This window comes from Topomyia yanbarensis, chromosome 2 (genome assembly GCF_030247195.1).
Source record: "Topomyia yanbarensis strain Yona2022 chromosome 2, ASM3024719v1, whole genome shotgun sequence".
NCBI lineage: Eukaryota > Metazoa > Arthropoda > Insecta > Diptera > Culicidae > Topomyia > Topomyia yanbarensis.
Window position 1 is genome coordinate 216312295 of NC_080671.1, and position 20861 is coordinate 216333155.

The following is a 20861-nucleotide window of genomic DNA, read 5'->3' on the forward strand; positions in this document are numbered from 1 at the left end:
AATTTTGGAGTACATTCGAAAACAATCAGTCCAGATTCATATAAATATTACGTGGAATAAGCTCTCTATCAAAATAACTAACATTTTTTATAGATTTAATAAACCATCATATGGTTTAATAAGTTAAACATTCCCTATACATTTAACAAAGTGCCTTATACATTTCATTGGACCACCTAATGTTTTAATATGATAATTATCAGATAGTTATTATATAGTGCGCTGATAGATTTGGGTCTAACACTAGAATTTAAATGTTATATGGAAATCTGATAGAATTCAATTTGTGAGGAATGCAACATTCAACATGATAACCATATAAGTTTGATATACTTTTGAAAGTCTAATGAAGCAATCATTGGAAATTCTAATAGTGCTGAGTTATATGAATATCATGTAATATGGATGTAGCGATTCCGCTGAGTGTAAGCTAATAAATTTACAATTACAATTACAATTTAGCTCTACCCAGTTCTATACAAACAATTGAAAAGGGCCTAACTGCAAAATGTAACAAATTGAAATTTCATGTTTTCATTTGATTATGAAGAATTTTGATAGCGATTTTACAACAATTTATAAAAGGGCCTAATTGATTGTTATGACCGAACTGATTATGAAAGGACCTAACTTATTGAAAAGTGCCTAACTAACAATACACTCGTTTTAAATGGATTATAACGTATTGTATTATAACTGATTGTAAAAGGCTTTTAACATCTTTTCCATAATTTACATACAGGGCCAATCTGATTTTATGATGTTCAGTGGGGTCAATCTGACCATCAATTTAGAATTCAGTTAATGGTTATAACTTTCAGTTAAATGGACTTTTAAGAACCCGATTTTGTTTTTTATTTTATTTTGTCGTTGAACGGCCAGTAGAGAAAGCGGTGGAAAAATTATCCGAAAGACTAACCTTGAAGCAGAAGATGAAAAATATTTTGCTCATTATCATGTGAATCAAAATTCCAAGAAGACAAAACATAGCTATAAAAACACAAAAAGATATCTTAACTGATATATGCTTTGAAGCGATTCAAGGCGAAAGCGACTGGGTTTGAATTTAGTATATTTTTACATTTATTTATTCCTTCATTATTTACTTATATGTTCATTTATTTCTGGGGAAAATTTTCATTAGGTCGTATCGTAAGTAACAATGTTACTCTTTTTGTTTACTTTTTACTCTGTAATAAACCAAGCCGCTTAAACATTCGCCCCTTCGTTCTTTGCATAATGTGCTAGACGAAACCATCGTCCTTCGATATGTGCTGAAACATATGTGAAATGTTTATGTTAATGCCTATAAACCGAGAAATTATTCATTTATTTACCAATTTAATTACTTATTGGTGTATTAATTTCTCTATATATTTATTATTCATTTATATTTTATCAGTGTAGATGTCTCACAATCCTTTCTGAATATTTAGGTTAAATTTTCCTTAAGCGGGTCTGACAGTGCAAAATTTAAAAAAAAAATCAGATTTTTATTTTTGGATATTTTGGATCCCTAAGACAAGAAATATATGCCCAAGAAAGGATTTACTCGAATTCAACTTGGTTCGACTGCTAGAGCCCATCAAACTACCAACTATCAATTTTCATATGAGGGGGCTGATAAAATCGGGTCTTTAGTGTATTTAATATTTTATGTTTTTTATTTTATATTTAATATTTATTATTGAATATTTAATATTTGATATTTAATATATAGAATGTAATATTCAATGTTTAATATTCATATTCAATGCGTGATATTTAGTATTTAATGATCAATGTTTTATATTTGATATACAATACTCAATGATGATGAATGCTCTACTAGACTCGTCCCACAAACGTCACATAAATGCGCGCATCACATAGCAACGCTTGAGAACTTCGCGATAATACAAACCCGGTCGCAAACGTGATCATTCACACACACCGGTACCCACCGTCTAGCATACAAAAAAGCAGCCTGGTGATTAAGTAAACGTGCTATAGCACATACGGTATTCTTGAAGTACAGCAGTTGTTGATCCGATTGGTTGACGATTCGTTTGACCTTCGGTTTTGTTAAGTGACCAATTTAGTTATATAATATAATCCAGTAATTTGGAATCACGATTCAGACCATGAAACACTTTCCCGGGATTCCTTAAACCTTCTCTAGTGTTTCATGCAATAAGAATTACCACGAATTACTTATGGCAATAAATTTGAATTACGATTCTCACAATTGTTATACCAAAAATAGGTTTGTATCCGTACTGATTATTGGTAGCATTCCCTGAGACTTCCAGAACCTTTAGTAGTAGCCATTGTTATCATAATCGATTTTTAACGTCAGCCAAAGTTTAAAGCCTAGAGTTTGGTTCGACCTGAAACCGATTGAGTCGGAGTCGGTTGTTATATTTGCGCTGGAATCCATTCCGGATTCAGAAACGTGTTTCGAAAGGTAGTTTCCCCGAGACTTGTGAAAGCGGTAAAGGCGGCCAAGGCAATCAGATTTGCTTCTTAATGGTCAAACGCCGATTTAGACTTACGATTACAAAAGATTTGGTTTGAGCGAATTTCGATCATTTCCCTGGGTCTTCTAGAACTGGTAGAAGCAGCCAATTTAGATAGAAAATGGCCAGCCAATGATTTAATTTTCCGATTGCAGGAATTGTGCTGTCTAAATTGGTCAGACTGAACTTCCCCGAGTCATCCGGAACCGTCACAAATAAGCATTATAATTAATCATGCTCGAAACATGATTCACGCTGAGTACGTCACTTCCCTGAGAGCTTCATGAATGGCAAATAGGTTTACAATTGTTACCGATTTCATACACATCCGTGATGAATTAATAAAATACATCATTTAAAACATTAAAATGACAGCAGAAATATAAAAAAGAAATAAATAAACAACAGCTGATGTCGTTTTTCAGTTATCAAAAACAACATCTAACAGCAAACACACAGACTAGTTTTCGCGAGCAAATGTCAAAATTCCGCACGGAAGAAGAGAAAAAATTTCGCGACCTCATTTCGCAAGAGGTGCATACTAAGCTTAAAAGAATAAAAATGAATAAATTAATCTAAAATTTGTCAGAAAATGGTTTCATCAAACCTTACTAAACATCCATGACATTGAAAAACCATTATTAATATAATGGATTCAAGATACAAAATATTGCAGGCATAAAATAAATTAACAAGAATCTATTTTCATTTTAAAAAATAGCAACACTGTTTGGAAGATTTGGGCAGAGTGGAAATCTGCGAAAAGAAGAATGTCGAATGAAAAACAAGAAGCCGATTGTCACTCTTGTCTTAGGTTTGGTCCAGTAGATTTTGAGTTATACTGTATACCGCAAAACAAGTTTTCGATGTGGCGCCTGACTGAAAAGACAATCTTTGTATCGAAAATACCTGCCGATAATATTTTACACAACCCCCCTTAAGTTCCGACACGATTTTGGCGATTTTTCAGTATTCAACTTTTTGCTGTTCTATCATTAAGAATTAAACCAAAATTTGTACTTCAGCGGGAATGCAAATCGTTCAAGATATGCTAGAAAAGTATAAATTACGAATCAATATAAGCAAGCTCCGATAAACTAAGTATGCACCTCTTGCGAAATGAAATTTCCTATACCTATGCATAAAAAAACGTCACGAAATGCTCGCGAAAAAAAAATTCGTTTCCATTTCGTAAGCGGTACGCAGCTCTCGCGAAAACGATAACGAAAAAAGCAGTTAGCCGAGACACTGTTCTACAAACGATAAGTTTCATAATACTTCCGCGAGACAGCGCTGCTTTCTATGCGCTGTCACCAAGGCAAACTTTTTCCTTGCGAAATAACCCTCTAAGAACGGTTGGTTTCAAAATTGTCCAATGAAGGACGTTCGTTGGACGAATTTGGACAACGTCCAAATAACCGTTCAACAAACGTCCATCGTTGGACCCGTGTTGAACGATTTTGAAACAATTTTTTGGACGTCTCAGTGGGAATGGTCAGAGGTACACGGAAACAAAAAACTACCTAAAATTGAGTTCCTTTGACTCAATCTCGTGGTATCGTGGGGGAACTTAAAATTAGGTAAACCGTGTTGAAGGTAGTTTCCATTTAAAGCTTAGTATGCACCTCTTGCGAAATGAGGTCGCGAAATATTTTTCCTTCTTCCGTGCGGAATTTTGACATTTGCTCGCGAAAACTAGTCTGTGCGTTTGCCGTCAGATGTCGAATTTGATAACTGAAAAAAGACATCAGCTGTTGTTTGTTTATTTCTTTTTCATGTTTCTGCTCTCATTTTTTGAATGTTTTGAATAAATTGTTAATGTTTTTCTTAATTCGTCACTGATGACCAAGACAACTGTGTAACTGTTGGCCGTGTTCAAAAGCTATCCCTTGGAGTATTGATTCATGTTCAGTATAAATCAATCCTGGAGAAGACTGTAATCATAAACAAAGAGTCCTATTATCTTACGGAATTGATAATCGTTCATCTAATCATAAATGAAAATCACAAGATACGTATCATGGTTTTTGTGAATTTTTCTGTAATTATGATGACTACGGTGCGTTAGAAAGCTAAAAAAGTTGAAAAGAAGTATATTGTAAACTGTGAAAATCACTAGAAGAATAATGAACTATTTATGACTTCTGTTAATGTGTGGCATTGAAAAGAGAATCCGGCGGATAGTCAACCGAATACAAAAGCATTGCCAGAGCGACCTCTTGCACTCTCCACTGATGTTGCGATACCGGACTTTGCTAATATCACTGCAGAGGACAATATATTTTGCTATGCTGGATGCACAACGGAATGCTCCTCTTTCGGTGTTTCTACAATTTTATTGTAGATAAGTGAATGATCTATACAAACAGTATAGATCATTCACTTATCTTTGGTGCAAAATACCAATATCAAAACGTTTTTGCTTATTATATTTCTTTCATTCCGGCAGAGCATACGAGATTAATCATTAAACTAATTTAATCCAATGTATATATCGCTTAAACATTTACTTATCTACTCATATTTTTTCTGGTTTTTTCATCAACTAGTTTTCTCTAGAAATAACTCATCGGTTCATTTACCATTTGCTGGAGTAAAAAATAGTATTGTTACAAACATATGTGGGGCCGTCGACAAATGATGTACCTTTTTCCGGCCATTTTGAACAGCTCCCCCCCCCCCCCCCCTCATTCCCTATCACAGCCGACCGATGAACAAATCAAATATGTTTTGTATGATTCTCTTAAATACACATCCTTACAAATTTTTTGACGCTTGTATTAACATTTTCATTATATCAGCAAATTTGTATGCAAAATAAGTCCATTTCATTACAAATATCGCGTTGATAGATTTGTTTTAAATTTGATGTCATGAAAAATGAAGAGAAGTTTTCTCAGTTCACAATCCTGCAGTTGGTTTGCTAGTTGTGAGGCTTATGATTATAAAAACCACACGTTCATCATTTTGTTTGGGTGAATCAGAAGAGAAAATTTGATGCAGCTACCAAACTAAATCTTGTAACTAGTACGATCTCATAAATTTACAACAGCGTACAAAATATTTACGCAATTCAGCGAATCAAAAAATTTACCACACAAAAAAATTAACTTGTGAAAATTTAAATTTATTTTCCTTGGAAATGGTGTCACATTAAATTGTTTCTTCAATAAATGGGGATTTGACGTCCGTCAAAAAATATTTAAACTTAATGCTACGTCGCCCAACAACTGACCCTACCCTACCCCCTCGTCAAACTTCGTTACAAATTTGGTGAACCCAAAATGCTACCTCATTTATGCATGACCCTTGTTGGAATGAAATAAAACACTGCATCAACATGGTTCAAAAAAAATGCAATACTGAATATCAAATATTGAATAATATAAAATGATTAAATATTGAATATGAAATATAAAATGTTGAATGGGGTGGGCGAAGCGTAGTTGGTAAATCAATTTCCTTGAACGCAGTGCATCTGGGTTCGAGTCCCGCGGGGTCGGGACATGGGATTAAAAATTTTTGATAAGAGATTTTTCTAACCCGAAGAGGCGAATGACCTTAAGGTTAAAACCTCAATAATCGAAATAAAAAAATATAAAATATTGAATATTCAATATAAAATAATAAATATTAAATAAATACTAAATATTTAATATTAAATCTAAAACATAAAATAATAAATATTAAGTATTGAATATTAAATATTAAATAATAAATATTAAATATCAAACATTAAATATTACATATTACATATTAAACATTAAACATTAAAAATTAAACATTAAACATTAAACAATAAACATTAAACATTAAACATTAAACATTAAACATTAAACATTAAACATTAAACATTAAACATTAAACATTAAACATTAAACATTAAACATTAAACATTAAACATTAAACATTAAACATTAAACATTAAACATTAAACATTAAACATTAAACATTAAACATTAAACATTAAACATTAAACATTAAACATTAAACATTAAACATTAAACATTAAACATTAAACATTAAACATTAAACATTAAACATTAAACATTAAACATTAAACATTAAACATTAAACATTAAACATTAAACATTAAACATTAAACATTAAACATTAAACATTAAACATTAAACATTAAACATTAAACATTAAACATTAAACATTAAACATTAAACATTAAACATTAAACATTAAACATTAAACATTAAACATTAAACATTAAACATTAAACATTAAACATTAAACATTAAACATTAAACATTAAACATTAAACATTAAACATTAAACATTAAACATTAAACATTAAACATTAAACATTAAACATTAAACATTAAACATTAAACATTAAACATTAAACATTAAACATTAAACATTAAACATTAAACATTAAACATTAAACATTAAACATTAAACATTAAACATTAAACATTAAACATTAAACATTAAACATTAAACATTAAACATTAAACATTAAACATTAAACATTAAACATTAAACATTAAACATTAAACATTAAACATTAAACATTAAACATTAAACATTAAACATTAAACATTAAACATTAAACATTAAACATTAAACATTAAACATTAAACATTAAACATTAAACATTAAACATTAAACATTAAACATTAAACATTAAACATTAAACATTAAACATTAAACATTAAACATTAAACATTAAACATTAAACATTAAACATTAAACATTAAACATTAAACATTAAACATTAAACATTAAACATTAAACATTAAACATTAAACATTAAACATTAAACATTAAACATTAAACATTAAACATTAAACATTAAACATTAAACATTAAACATTAAACATTAAACATTAAACATTAAACATTAAACATTAAACATTAAACATTAAACATTAAACATTAAACATTAAACATTAAACATTAAACATTAAACATTAAACATTAAACATTAAACATTAAACATTAAACATTAAACATTAAACATTAAACATTAAACATTAAACATTAAACATTAAACATTAAACATTAAACATTAAACATTAAACATTAAACATTAAACATTAAACATTAAACATTAAACATTAAACATTAAACATTAAACATTAAACATTAAACATTAAACATTAAACATTAAACATTAAACATTAAACATTAAACATTAAACATTAAACATTAAACATTAAACATTAAACATTAAACATTAAACATTAAACATTAAACATTAAACATTAAACATTAAACATTAAACATTAAACATTAAACATTAAACATTAAACATTAAACATTAAACATTAAACATTAAACATTAAACATTAAACATTAAACATTAAACATTAAACATTAAACATTAAACATTAAACATTAAACATTAAACATTAAACATTAAACATTAAACATTAAACATTAAACATTAAACATTAAACATTAAACATTAAACATTAAACATTAAACATTAAACATTAAACATTAAACATTAAACATTAAACATTAAACATTAAACATTAAACATTAAACATTAAACATTAAACATTAAACATTAAACATTAAACATTAAACATTAAACATTAAACATTAAACATTAAACATTAAACATTAAACATTAAACATTAAACATTAAACATTAAACATTAAACATTAAACATTAAACATTAAACATTAAACATTAAACATTAAACATTAAACATTAAACATTAAACATTAAACATTAAACATTAAACATTAAACATTAAACATTAAACATTAAACATTAAACATTAAACATTAAACATTAAACATTAAACATTAAACATTAAACATTAAACATTAAACATTAAACATTAAACATTAAACATTAAACATTAAACATTAAACATTAAACATTAAACATTAAACATTAAACATTAAACATTAAACATTAAACATTAAACATTAAACATTAAACATTAAACATTAAACATTAAACATGAAACATGAAACATGAAACATTAAACATTAAACATTAAACATTAAACATTAAACATTAAACATTAAACATTAAACATTAAACATTAAACATTAAACATTAAACATTAAACATTAAACATTAAACATTAAACATTAAACATTAAACATTAAACATTAAACATTAAACATTAAACATTAAACATTAAACATTAAACATTAAACATTAAACATTAAACATTAAACATTAAACATTAAACATTAAACATTAAACATTAAACATTAAACATTAAACATTAAACATTAAACATTAAACATTAAACATTAAACATTAAACATTAAACATTAAACATTAAACATTAAACATTAAACATTAAACATTAAACATTAAACATTAAACATTAAACATTAAACATTAAACATTAAACATTAAACATTAAACATTAAACATTAAACATTAAACATTAAACATTAAACATTAAACATTAAACATTAAACATTAAACATTAAACATTAAACATTAAACATTAAACATTAAACATTAAACATTAAACATTAAACATTAAACATTAAACATTAAACATTAAACATTAAACATTAAACATTAAACATTAAACATTAAACATTAAACATTAAACATTAAACATTAAACATTAAACATTAAACATTAAACATTAAACATTAAACATTAAACATTAAACATTAAACATTAAACATTAAACATTAAACATTAAACATTAAACATTAAACATTAAACATTAAACATTAAACATTAAACATTAAACATTAAACATTAAACATTAAACATTAAACATTAAACATTAAACATTAAACATTAAACATTAAACATTAAACATTAAACATTAAACATTAAACATTAAACATTAAACATTAAACATTAAACATTAAACATTAAACATTAAACATTAAACATTAAACATTAAACATTAAACATTAAACATTAAACATTAAACATTAAACATTAAACATTAAACATTAAACATTAAACATTAAACATTAAACATTAAACATTAAACCACAGATAACAGACGTTTAGGCTCGATTTGAATCGTGTGTAAATACCCGCTACTGAAATTTACAGACTTTTGATGGTCTCCTACAGACGTAATCAGAAATCTACAGACTTTTAAAAGAGTAACAGTGTTTAACAAAATTTCACTAGAATAATTTGATCCGAATATGAGTGATTCCTTCACAATAGTTTATTAATTTCAAGCTACTTTTAAAGTAATAACCTAGTGTAAATAGGATTTACACAACAATCTACAGACTTTTACAGACATTTTAATTGTTCTTCTACAGACATTTCACAAAGACATGTGGCATCGCTGGTTAGAGTGCAGCTGTCACACACGTGTAGCAAACAGTTGCGCAGATGGCAATAGTGAAACACGGATTTTCAACGTATATCAATTTGAAAGTTTACACAGGTTTTTGAAGAAATTTTGTTCTAGCCTAAACGTCTGTTATCTGTGATTAAACATTAAACATTAAACAATTAACATTAAATATTAGATATTAAATATTAAATGCTACATAATTAATATTCAAATTTAAATATTAAATGCTGAATACTAAATATTAAATATTAATGAGTATTAAATAGTAAATATTGAATAATAAATATCAAACATCAAATAGCAAATAGTTAGTTATTATTATATTACATATTGCATGTTACATGTTACAGTTTGTCAATATTTGTAGGAAAGCCAAATACTATTCCAACGCAATGCCTTGACCGTTGCTTAAATTACACTCAAACTATTTTCCTGTCCGTTTCAATTGTTTATTTATCCATGTACTGTATATATGTCCTTGACAGAAATGGTTTTACTTCGTGAAATGCATAATTTTGATTTCATTAGACGCTTATGCATTTTTCATAAGCGAATATATCAATTTCGTAGGTAACTAATAGACGAGTCTTAAGATTATTATAAAGAATAGTACTGTGAAAAGTCAAAAATCGGAACAAAATTAATGGCATTAGTTGTAAGCTATAGGTGTGTTGCAATTGGACACTAGCTCTGTTTCAAATGAGGGAGAGTAAATGTAAGTGTTTATTTAAAGTTTATGGACTATTGCCTCATATTCTTTATATATATTTTGCAGCACCTGTACAATCTTGTGACATGACTAAATCTGACGATGTATACTTAGAAGAGTTATAGTGCTTGTGAATCTAGAAATGTTTCCAAGCAGGTGATCTTTTTTTCCAATTGGAGACTTATTTGAACATGTATGCAAACTAATGTTTAATGATATTAAAAATATGACAAGAAAAAAGACAAAAAAATATTCTTATTCACAATTATTAGACCTTATGACAATTCCTATCTTAAATTCACATTTCACCATGATGCATAATATAAGTATATTCACACAAAAATCTTAAGAACATCCTCAGAAATCTTTAAATATGACTTATGAAATTCGTAAGCGGCTCGATGGTCAACTTCCCCTCTAAATCATTAAACACGCTTATGATTTCTGTATGGGATACTTCTGGCGCAAATTCATAAGTGGTTCTTATGGAATTCGATAGACATTTTAGCGCGGTGCAGCTAACTATTAAATAACTCTGGAGAAAATTTTCAATAGGGCTTAAGTAACATAAACTTTCCTCTAATTTTAACTACATAATTTAATTTTTCATTAATTTACTTTCCGTTAATTTTCAGTACATTTCGAAAACCGATAGTTTTTACTAGAATATTAAGGAAAGAGTTAAGAGGTAAATGTTGAAGCAACCGAGTAATAAACAGAAGCGAAAGTAAACAAAGATAATGTCATATACGTCCCAATGAAAACTTTCCCCAGAACTATTGAATTATGTAGGGGGTGTCGTGTGTTCACTGGCACCTTGCGCCCCACCATTCTTGCCGGGGTTCGTTTCGTGTTGCTGATAGGGTCGGATCTAGCCCTCGGTACCTTCGAAATGCCACCAACACCAACGCCGCCTGAATGTTATCTGTCTGAAGGACCTTTTCCTGTGCAAAAGTAGAAAATTCGAAATCAGTACAGATTGTCGGTTAGGTTAATTGATAAAATTTGCGACATTACCTGGCTTACGTTTAGCCCGTTTTAACATGTCGTGAACTTCCATAACATGTTTGTCTGTAAATCGTCATTCAGATGAAAGGAACGATTGTGATTAAAACTTACCGAAAGAGAAAGTAGCTTTTGAGCTCCTACATATTGTGTTTGCTGTTGATCTATTGTCACCGCGCTCTGCTGCTGAATGGTGATTGTGGGGCCTTGTTGTTATTGTTGGAAGATTTATGTTCGCTGGATCTGTATCTGCTGTGGTTTACTGTTGGTCCATGCGATCTGAAAAAAAGTTTACTTCAGATATAACACACACCAAAAAAAAATCTTGATCGAGCTGTGAATTCTACAAGTATGAGTTTTTTCCCACTGAATAGGATATTACATTACAATATAATTTCCTCCTGTTCGCGGTGCGTCTGGGATTGCTGTGCAATCTGGGTGATGATAGTCCTGGTTGGAAAATGGTCTCCTATGTTTGACCCTGTTTGACTTGGATCGTTTACGCTAGTTGCGGTTGTGAACCAGGTCGTTGAATCAGGTCAACCCCGGGGGAAAAACCATGGTTTGATCTTCATCTTTACCCACCGGTCGGATAATGGCCATCGTATTGGGGAAGTTTTAATTTGCTGCTGTTATTGTTGAATATGGTACTGCTGCTGGGCCTGCTGTGAAATGCTGCTGATAAGCGCTAGAATAGTGAATGCTTACTTCTGCTTCTGTTGGGGTGCTTGAATCACGATCGGTGTCAAGGCAGGGATATTTTGATGCAAGGAACTGGTAGGAACCACGGCTGGGATTTGACTGCGCTTTTGTCTGGTTCGGATTTCACTAAACCGGGAGGACCACCGCTAAGAAATTGCAACACAAGCTATGTCAGATACGATTTGCAATGGTAAGTTTGTTGCAGTACCAGGAGAAACTGTAAGTACCTCCTACGGAGCAAATAAGGAAAAGGTCGTTCCTGTATTCTTTTTATCTTCTGACAGCAAGCCGAAGTAAAAAGGAGCTAATATTTTTGCTCCTGTTTGTTCCGGAGCATCTTCCGTGTACTGGAACGAACCTGGTATTAGCTGATAAGCGGTGTACCCCGAAAGATCCGCCATTCAAAAAATAGTCTTGTTTGATTCAATACACTGCGAATGTTGGATTCATTATAACCTGTTTTTAGATATTATCACCAGGGCGTATTTGTGATGCTAGGTGTCTCCCGTCATAATGGAAGTAGTTGGAACAGTTGCTGTTGTTTCTGAATCTGAATCATGTGTTCGTGGGTGCTGCGCTGTAACCTTACAGTTTACTTTTGAGGGGCTGTTGGCTGCTGTAGTACCGATTGAATACAATGAACACAGTTGGCAGATTGACAGATTCAGGATGTTGGGTGGAAGGATATTTTGTAGGGTCTGACTGTTGTTAGGAATTGGGTCTTTATGTTAATGATTCTAGTAGGGGTGGTTGGTTGCTAAGTTTGTTTTTGTTGAGACCAGAACCGCTGTTGACGCTGGAGCACGTGAAATTGTGGTTGTGCTCGTCATACTATTGCCTTGGAACCTGAAGTTGCTGCAAATGCGTTTAGTTGTACTTACGTGTTTTGTGAGAAACAAAATGTTAGCACTGTTACTATTCCGATTGCTGTTAGCTTTAAATAAACTAGCTAAAATTTTAGGAATCTCTGTTCCGCCAACAGCGCAAGACAAAACAATAATCAAACGTCATTTTTGTTTTTTTTTTATCTCCACCTGTCAAAATTCCGCAAGCATCCGAGCGGAATAATACATCCGATCATTATTTCGCAAGAAAAAAGTCAGCCTTGGTGACAGCGCATAGAAAGCAGCGCTATCTCGCGGAAGTTAAATCAAACTTATCATTTATTGAACCGTGTCTCGGCTAACTGCAGTTTTCGTTATCGTTTTCGCGAGAGCTGCGTCGCAAGCATTTCGCGGCGTTTTTTATGCATAGGTTTTGTATAGGAAATTTCATTTCGCAAGAGGTGCATACTAAGCTTAACCACGGCAAAAATTACAACTCATTGATAGGTTTTTTATACTCAAATTTAAGTTGAATTTACCTAATTTTGAGTTCACCCCAAACAACTCAAAAGTAACTTCCCCCACGGAAGATCTCGACTGAGTCGAACCTCTCGTTTTGTTTTTGACAACACTAATAAGTGCGAAAGCGACGCACAACTCAAAAGTAAGTTAAAAGAACTTTTCTGCAGGTTGTTTTATTTAACCGTGTATTATTTCGCACGGAGGCTCGCGAAATTTTGACAGGTTGCAATGAAAAAATATAAAAAAACACGATTGGCAATTTTTTGTATTTTTTTCATCGCAACCTGTCAAAATTTCGTAGTTTTAAAGATTCAATATTTTGAATTTGAATGGTAAGTTTAGAAATATTATTGGAAGCGTGATTGTTTCTAGTTTTAAACAATTAAATTTAAATAATTAATATTATTTGCAGCACACCCGAACAAAGCAAATCAGCTCAACTAAACTTGTCTCAACATCCTGGATCTGGCAATCAGCCAATCAACATTAAATCGATGCAACCGCAGCAGTCCAACAACTCCAAATCCAGCAATAGCCAACAACCCCTCAAAAAAGGACCACATAGCAATTACTGCTCAAACGAACAACAGGAGTTTACGAATGATGGACACATCGGAAAACATTTCATCGGCACATTAAAACTTGTCTGCCACTATTTTTACCAGCGGTTGCGTTCCTGATTTAGAGAAATCGGAGTCAAGCACAAAAGTCATATTCCAGCCTTGGTTCCTACCAGTTCCTTGCATGAAAATATCACTGCCTCCACAGTGCTCGTGATTCCATTCCAGCAGCAGCAAGCAATCACTATTCGAGTGCTTATCGGCAACATTTCACAGCAAGCTCAGCAGCAGAACCACCTTCAACCATAACATCAGAAAATTAAGATTTCCTCCAGACCATGACCATCATCCTAAAGGTCGGTAGCAATAACGTTCAGCCGACGGTACAACCTGGTCAGCAACCGCAATTAGTGCAATAGATCCAAGCCAAATGTAGAAGACCATTGACCAACTGCAAAAAAAGATAGCAACAGCACATTCAAACACAGTAGCAGCAGCATACTATACTGTACCATGCGGTGTGCAGGAGGACTTTTTTATTCAGTTGGTGCGGCAAGGTGAGACATTTTTATTGCCTTTTTTTATTTCGAAAGGATCAGTACCGTGTTTAGTACATTGTAATGTAATACCCTATTCTTCTTTAAAAAGCTCGAGTTCACTCATTTACGGATATTTTTTATTATGATTTTTTTTCAGATCGAACACCAACAACATAATATCATGGTAATCACCCAGCAAGAGAACGCAGTGATAATGGATCAACAGAAAACACAACATCAATATGCTCGGAAAGGACTTTCTCTTTCGGTATGTATTTACCAGTAGCATCCCTCCTCCAAACATTCCTTTGCATATCTAGATGTCCTTATCAATTCACAGAACAAACATAATGGCACGTCATGTTCAATCGGCTAACCGTTTGGAATAAGCGATCATCATCGGTTTCATGGCAGGGAAGTGAGCAGACAAAAGAAGGCATCGTTTTTTCCGCAAGGTTGCTCTGGTCAAAATTTCAGCGAATTGCAGGGAATAAACCACCCGATTTTCCATACTTTGTACCTTGCTATTGAATTTTAATACCCGATCGAAACGATGGCAAGCGCTGCCGATAACTGGGTCAAAAAGACGACGGATCAAGAAATTTCTGCACTCGGTAAGTGTTTTTTTGTTATAACCTATTTTTGAAGCGATCATTGGGATGGGATTTGAATTTTTCTTTTTAATACAAATAGGTTAGCGAACTGAGTACATATCACCAAGGATAAGGATTCAGAGCCGGCGGCTGGCAGTCCAGAGAAAGAGAATGCGGAAAAAACTAGTCCACCGGCAGTAGAACCAAAGCTGCACCTGATGTTTGGAGTTCGGTAGCTACGGAAATTCTGACTCTAGCAGCTCCAGAAGAAAAACAAGCTTCAAGAGAAAATGGAGAAATGGCTTCCTCCGCGGAAGATGCAGAGGCATTCAAGTAAGTCGAAATCTGCAGAAAATTTTGATTAGGACATAAGGAACATTGAGAGCCTCTCTTTGTTTACTTTCTCCTTCGATTATTATGACGTCACTATAACACTTTGCACTAATTTTCCAGTACATTGCCGATGGTTTTTACTAAAATATTAGGCAAAGAGTTGAGTACTAAATATTGAAACGACCGAGTAACAAACAGAAGAGAAAGACCCCAAAGAGAATCTCATTGTTGCTTACGTCCTATTCTAAATTTTCTCCCGAAATATTCAGTATCAGCTTTAAAATTATCCATGACTAATCTTTTAGCCCGGCGGATGCAAGTTTGCTAATGAAAGATGTTCGTTAAGGTCTAGTAGAATCAAAGCTGGATCTGGAGGTGCAGCGGAAGGATTGGTTGGTTGAAACTTTCGAAGCTTTGCACATGAAGCAGGAATTACTACAGAGAGTCTATACGATGGGTTTCAACGCCCCTTCCAAGATTCATGAGATGGCTCTACCAACTCTGTTGACTGGTCCGCCACGGAATATAATCGCCCAGAGTCAGTCGGGAATAGGAAAAACCGCTGCCTTCGTGCTGGCAATGCTCAGTTGAGTCCATCAGTTAAAAAACTATCTGCAGGTGATTTGCCTTTCCCCCACGTATGAGCTGGCAATTCAGAAGGGGGAAGTAGCTGCCAAAATGGCAAAGTTTTGTCCGGAAATCAAACTTCCTTACGCCGTTCGCGGTGAGGAGATCATCAAAGGGGCGAAGCTGACTAATCATATCATCATCGGAACACCCGGCAAGCTAATGGACTGGGGTATAAAGTTCAGGACGTACGACCTAGTTTTCCCTTTTTGTACTGGACGAGGCGGGTGTTATGGTCGGTGTTCTTCTTGGCCACGTACGAGCGCGAGGTGATGGAGTTTGCCGAGTACATCGTACCCAATCCGATAGTCATTCGACAGGCGCGGGAGCAAAAATCACTCGATAACATCAAACAGTACTACGTCAAGTTCCGCAACCAGGACGAGAAATTGTGTGATTACCGTCGGACAAGCGATCATTTTCTGTCATATGATGTATAGGACAGTTGTAAACTCCAAGTAAACTTATTTTCGGCATTGTTAATCGATCGAAACAGGCACGCAAAACGGCCGGTTGGACCAGGATAATCACTCAGTAGCGGTACTGTCCGGTGATCTAACGGTGGAGCAACGGTTGGACGCTCTGAATCGATTCCGAACCGGACTAGAGAAGGTACAGATTATAACGAACGTTTTGTCCAGGGGTAAGTTCCACCACTTGATTCTGGCTACAGCACCAGGTTACGGAGAGATTCTTTCGTTTTAGGTATCGACGTCGAACAGGTGACCATTGTCATCAACTTCGACCTGCCGATGGATCAGTAGGGTACGCTCTTTGGATAATAGATGGTAATAGAAACAGGACATAAATAGACTCACTACCACATAGGGTTGCCAAAGAGAATAGGGAAAGAGACGAATAGTGTGAAGCCAAAAATACCTTATTGAACAGACCAATCGTGCAATGTAAATAAACATTACTCATGCCTGAGTTGGAGGAGATAAGTATTGTACATCTATCAAAAAAGAAATTTGAATTTTCGTCAGAATTTAGTGCAATCGTGATTGTAAGGTGCATTCTAGAGTATATATATATGAGTAAAAACAAGCTTTACAATTATTTCATCTCTTTGTTTCGAAATGCACATCGTTTGATAAACAAATCCAACGATCGACTTACGGTACGTTTTCAAAATATAATAGGAGTCATTTAAAGTGCTGCCTTTGGAAGCGGTTGCCAAAATTCTAGTGTTGAAATCATCGAAAAGGGAGTGTTGCCGTTTTGACTGATTTTCACTCTTCGTCTCTTTCCCTATTCTCTTTGAGGGTTGCCACCTCCGCTTACTATTCTGAGCTTTTCTCTTAAAGCTTAGTATGCACCTCTTGTGAAATGAGCTTGCGAAATATTTTTCCGTGCGGAATTTTGACATTTGTTCGCGAAATTCTGACAGACCAGTTTATGTTTGTTTACTGTCAGATGTCGCTTCTGGCAACAGATCAGTTGTTATTTCGACATAGATCTTTCATTAGGGCTTAAATCGCAAATGTAAACAAACTGCGTTTTCGCTATTATGACATTATGCGACAAAAATACTACAAGATTGAGGTGAAAATTAGTTAAAATGGTTTTTAGTTCGATTTATAATTAAAGAAAACAAAACGGCGAAACATGCATTTTCTTCGAGATTTCGACTTAGGCCCTTCTTCTCATATGGAATATAAAGGCTAAACTTACATTTTTTGACAGAACCGGGCGTACGGTTATTATTCACAAAATTCTTTAAACGGCGGTTCTATTATATAAATGATAAGCAATATCTACTAGGATCATGTCTACTCGATACTTGTTGCACATAAACATTCGAATATTTCGATATTTTCATGAAATTCGAAGAAAAGATGCACGCGCCCTATCATTTACATTGGGTTTCTATGCGCCCATTTGCTGAGCCCTATTAAAAAGTATACTGTCAAGCTCGCCCATTTACCCAGCCCTACCCAGCAAGACAGAGTCAGTTTAGCCCTTTTACCGCGCCCTTCTGAAAATTATGTACACCGTTTAGCCCTTCCGCAAATGGTGGTTGCTGAAGGGCGAAATCACGACTGGGATGCAAATTGGGCGTAAGCATTTTTTTAGTTTCTACCCACTAAAAGCACATAGGAATTAAATTCTTTGTTATATTGTCATAAGGTTTAACCAAAGATGCTTCCGGAAAAACATGGTCATAAAGTAATTTATACCTACAATAAAAACTACATTTAGAAAAGCATCGCCGTATATTGAAACTGATTTTTCTCCATTTGAGTACATTGCGACTTTGGCCCTATTGAAAGATCTGTGTCGATTTGTAAACATACTTAAGTCAAAATATCGTAATTCTATAAATTTTATCGAATTTCAATAATAGACTTTTTGTCGTAAAGTGATCCAATAAAAGATTTTTAAATAATCTTTTGCCTATTTCGTGACATGTGCGACTGCTGAATAGTAACTTTTGGCTGATTCAATCTATGATGCCTACCGATTTTGAACGACGCAGAAATTGGAACAGCCTGTCTGCTATTCTACAAAACAGTAATTGTAATTTATTTAGCATTAACGATACCCTGGTGGTTGTTACATTTGTCAGGTCAAAGAAAGTACGTTTGCGATATATACATTTTGAAAACTAGTTGTAACAAGAAATAAGCAGTTTAGTTTAACGTCTCCGAAGTGGTGATGAACTTTCTCGTACGGTTTAGTTGGCCTCTTTGGAGATGTTGTTGGATATATTCTGGTTGATTTCCCGAGTATCCTTGTCCTGGCCTGACAAATGGTACAACCACCAGGATATCGTTAATGCTAAATAAATTACAATTACATAAAACAGGATTCGGTGTTGATAGTTTGTATCGAATTCATGTACAAGTATTGAACTACGCACCGTGTCGGCAGATTCTCTTTGACGCAAGTTGTAAACAAACCGAACCGAACGGACGCTTTGAAGCAACGGTTAAGCTGTTCTTTTTGTGCTACTGATAGACCCGGATAATACACGACATCACAGTAGGCCACGAAAGGAACTATGACGGCTTGAACAAGCTTCTTCTTGCTGGCCGTTGGCAGAACTGGAACAAATTTACGGAAACTGTAATATATCATTTCTGGGATCGACTATTTAATGGACAAACTGAAGCGCTATCAACAGCTGAAATATCTGGAGAAATTAGTTAATTGTTATCAGTACTATCAGTTTTCATAGCGATGATGATATGGGGGTAGCTAATTCGAATATTTTGTGTGAAATGTGTGATACGGAGAATCATTAGCTTCCATCCAACCATTTCAAAACACCTGGGCACCAGTTTGACACTCATACGAGGAGTTGACTCCTTCAAAGATTCAAATTGGCATGGTTTTTTGCGATTGTTGGTTTCCAATGTGGGTTTTTAGTGATTTTCTTTTAAATATTTTCTAAAAACAATGTCTCTTCGACAGAAGAATGATTCATTGTCTCAGCAGAATGCATTTTTATTCGTGTTTTGTTTTCTATCTACAGGTTTGGATGTATCGGTGAATTCCGCACTCGCAGTGTTATTCCATATGAAGCGCTGGAACATAAATCGAGAAATTCCGTGCAGTCAGAAGCTCGGAGAAAACTGCTCGACTGCGCCAACGTGTCCGAGCTCTATGACCAGTTGATGGAATATCTGAAAATCGTGTTCTTCAAATACGTTTTGTTAATCAACAAGAAATGCGAGGTGTTGGTAGTCGAATTTGTTCTCAGTACTACACAGACTACTACAGATTCCAGCTAAGGGGATATTCTTCCCGGATCCATTTGATTGTTACACGGCGATTGCCCTTGTGAACAGTGGAATTCAAGTAACGGTTGCATGGGAAGCACAGCCCTTGATTACACAAGCAGCGTATGAACACACAAAGGGTGAAGTAATTTTAAATGGAAAAGACGAACAGTTGACAATCTACGTTATTCAAGACTTCATCGAAACTAATTTATTACCACCAGAGAACGTGCAATCAAATGGCGTACTAAGGAAAATTCCCAATTTGTCCCGAGGTTGATTATCCTGCCAATGGAGACAAAATAAGCAAGCTACAGTTCCGGGCATAACTCGAAAAGCGATCGTTGAAATGATTTTCCGGATGATAACGATCACCTCAACTTGGCAAACATAATTCTCAATTTAATGCTGAAACATTCGGAAAACATACGTAGAGCAGACCGATAACCTTTGTACTCATAGCCGGCACAGCGGTGGTTCTTGAATTGGTAGCTCGTCTGAAGCAGTTGACCAATCTTTTTGCCATCCAGATACAAAAAATAAAAACTTGAATAAAAATTTTATAATCGTCAAGGCTGCCAGGTACGCTATGAAGGAATAAAGTGTTTGACGTGGTTTGCTCTGGGCAACAAATAGAAAAATTTACAAGTAATGTAAATATTTTGAGTTTAAAAATCCTTTATAAAACAGGTTACGTAACGTAGTAGCTTACTCCTCCTCCCCTATGTCACAACATGTCACAATTTGTCGTACCCCCTCCCCCTAAAAGCGTTATATAGTTTATAAATGGTCCCAAAGAGATTTTAAAATTTAATGATGGTTTAGCGTTAAATTGTTCTTGAGCAAAAAAGGGATTAGAACACAAAAAATAAAAGACTCAAGCCCTTTCGGTCTCCTCGATGCACCACTATCGAGGCGTAATGCAATAACCATATTAAAGCAGTTGTCTGTCA

General features: G+C 33.3%; 1 long non-coding RNA gene and 1 pseudogene across 3 annotated transcripts; one reads left to right on the top strand and one right to left on the bottom strand.

Annotated features, from left to right (window-relative positions):
• Positions 1-4201: 4201 nt before the first annotated feature.
• On the bottom strand, positions 4202-13168 carry LOC131682897 (uncharacterized). 3 transcript variants are annotated; one of them, XR_009304239.1, is made up of 6 exons: positions 12394-12416; positions 12192-12331; positions 11598-11762; positions 11496-11549; positions 11364-11422; positions 4202-4432 (listed from the first exon to the last, which is right to left on the bottom strand). It is a non-coding gene; the product is annotated as an uncharacterized LOC131682897 (long non-coding RNA). The 3 variants fall into 3 exon arrangements; XR_009304237.1 differs by lacking the exons at positions 12192-12331; positions 12394-12416 and adding an exon at positions 13067-13168 and having other exon boundaries at positions 4210-4432; XR_009304238.1 differs by having other exon boundaries at positions 4210-4432; positions 12192-12433.
• A 1261-nt stretch (positions 13169-14429) lies between these two features.
• On the top strand, positions 14430-17207 carry LOC131680057 (DEAD-box helicase Dbp80-like; annotated as a pseudogene).
• Positions 17208-20861: the final 3654 nt, after the last annotated feature.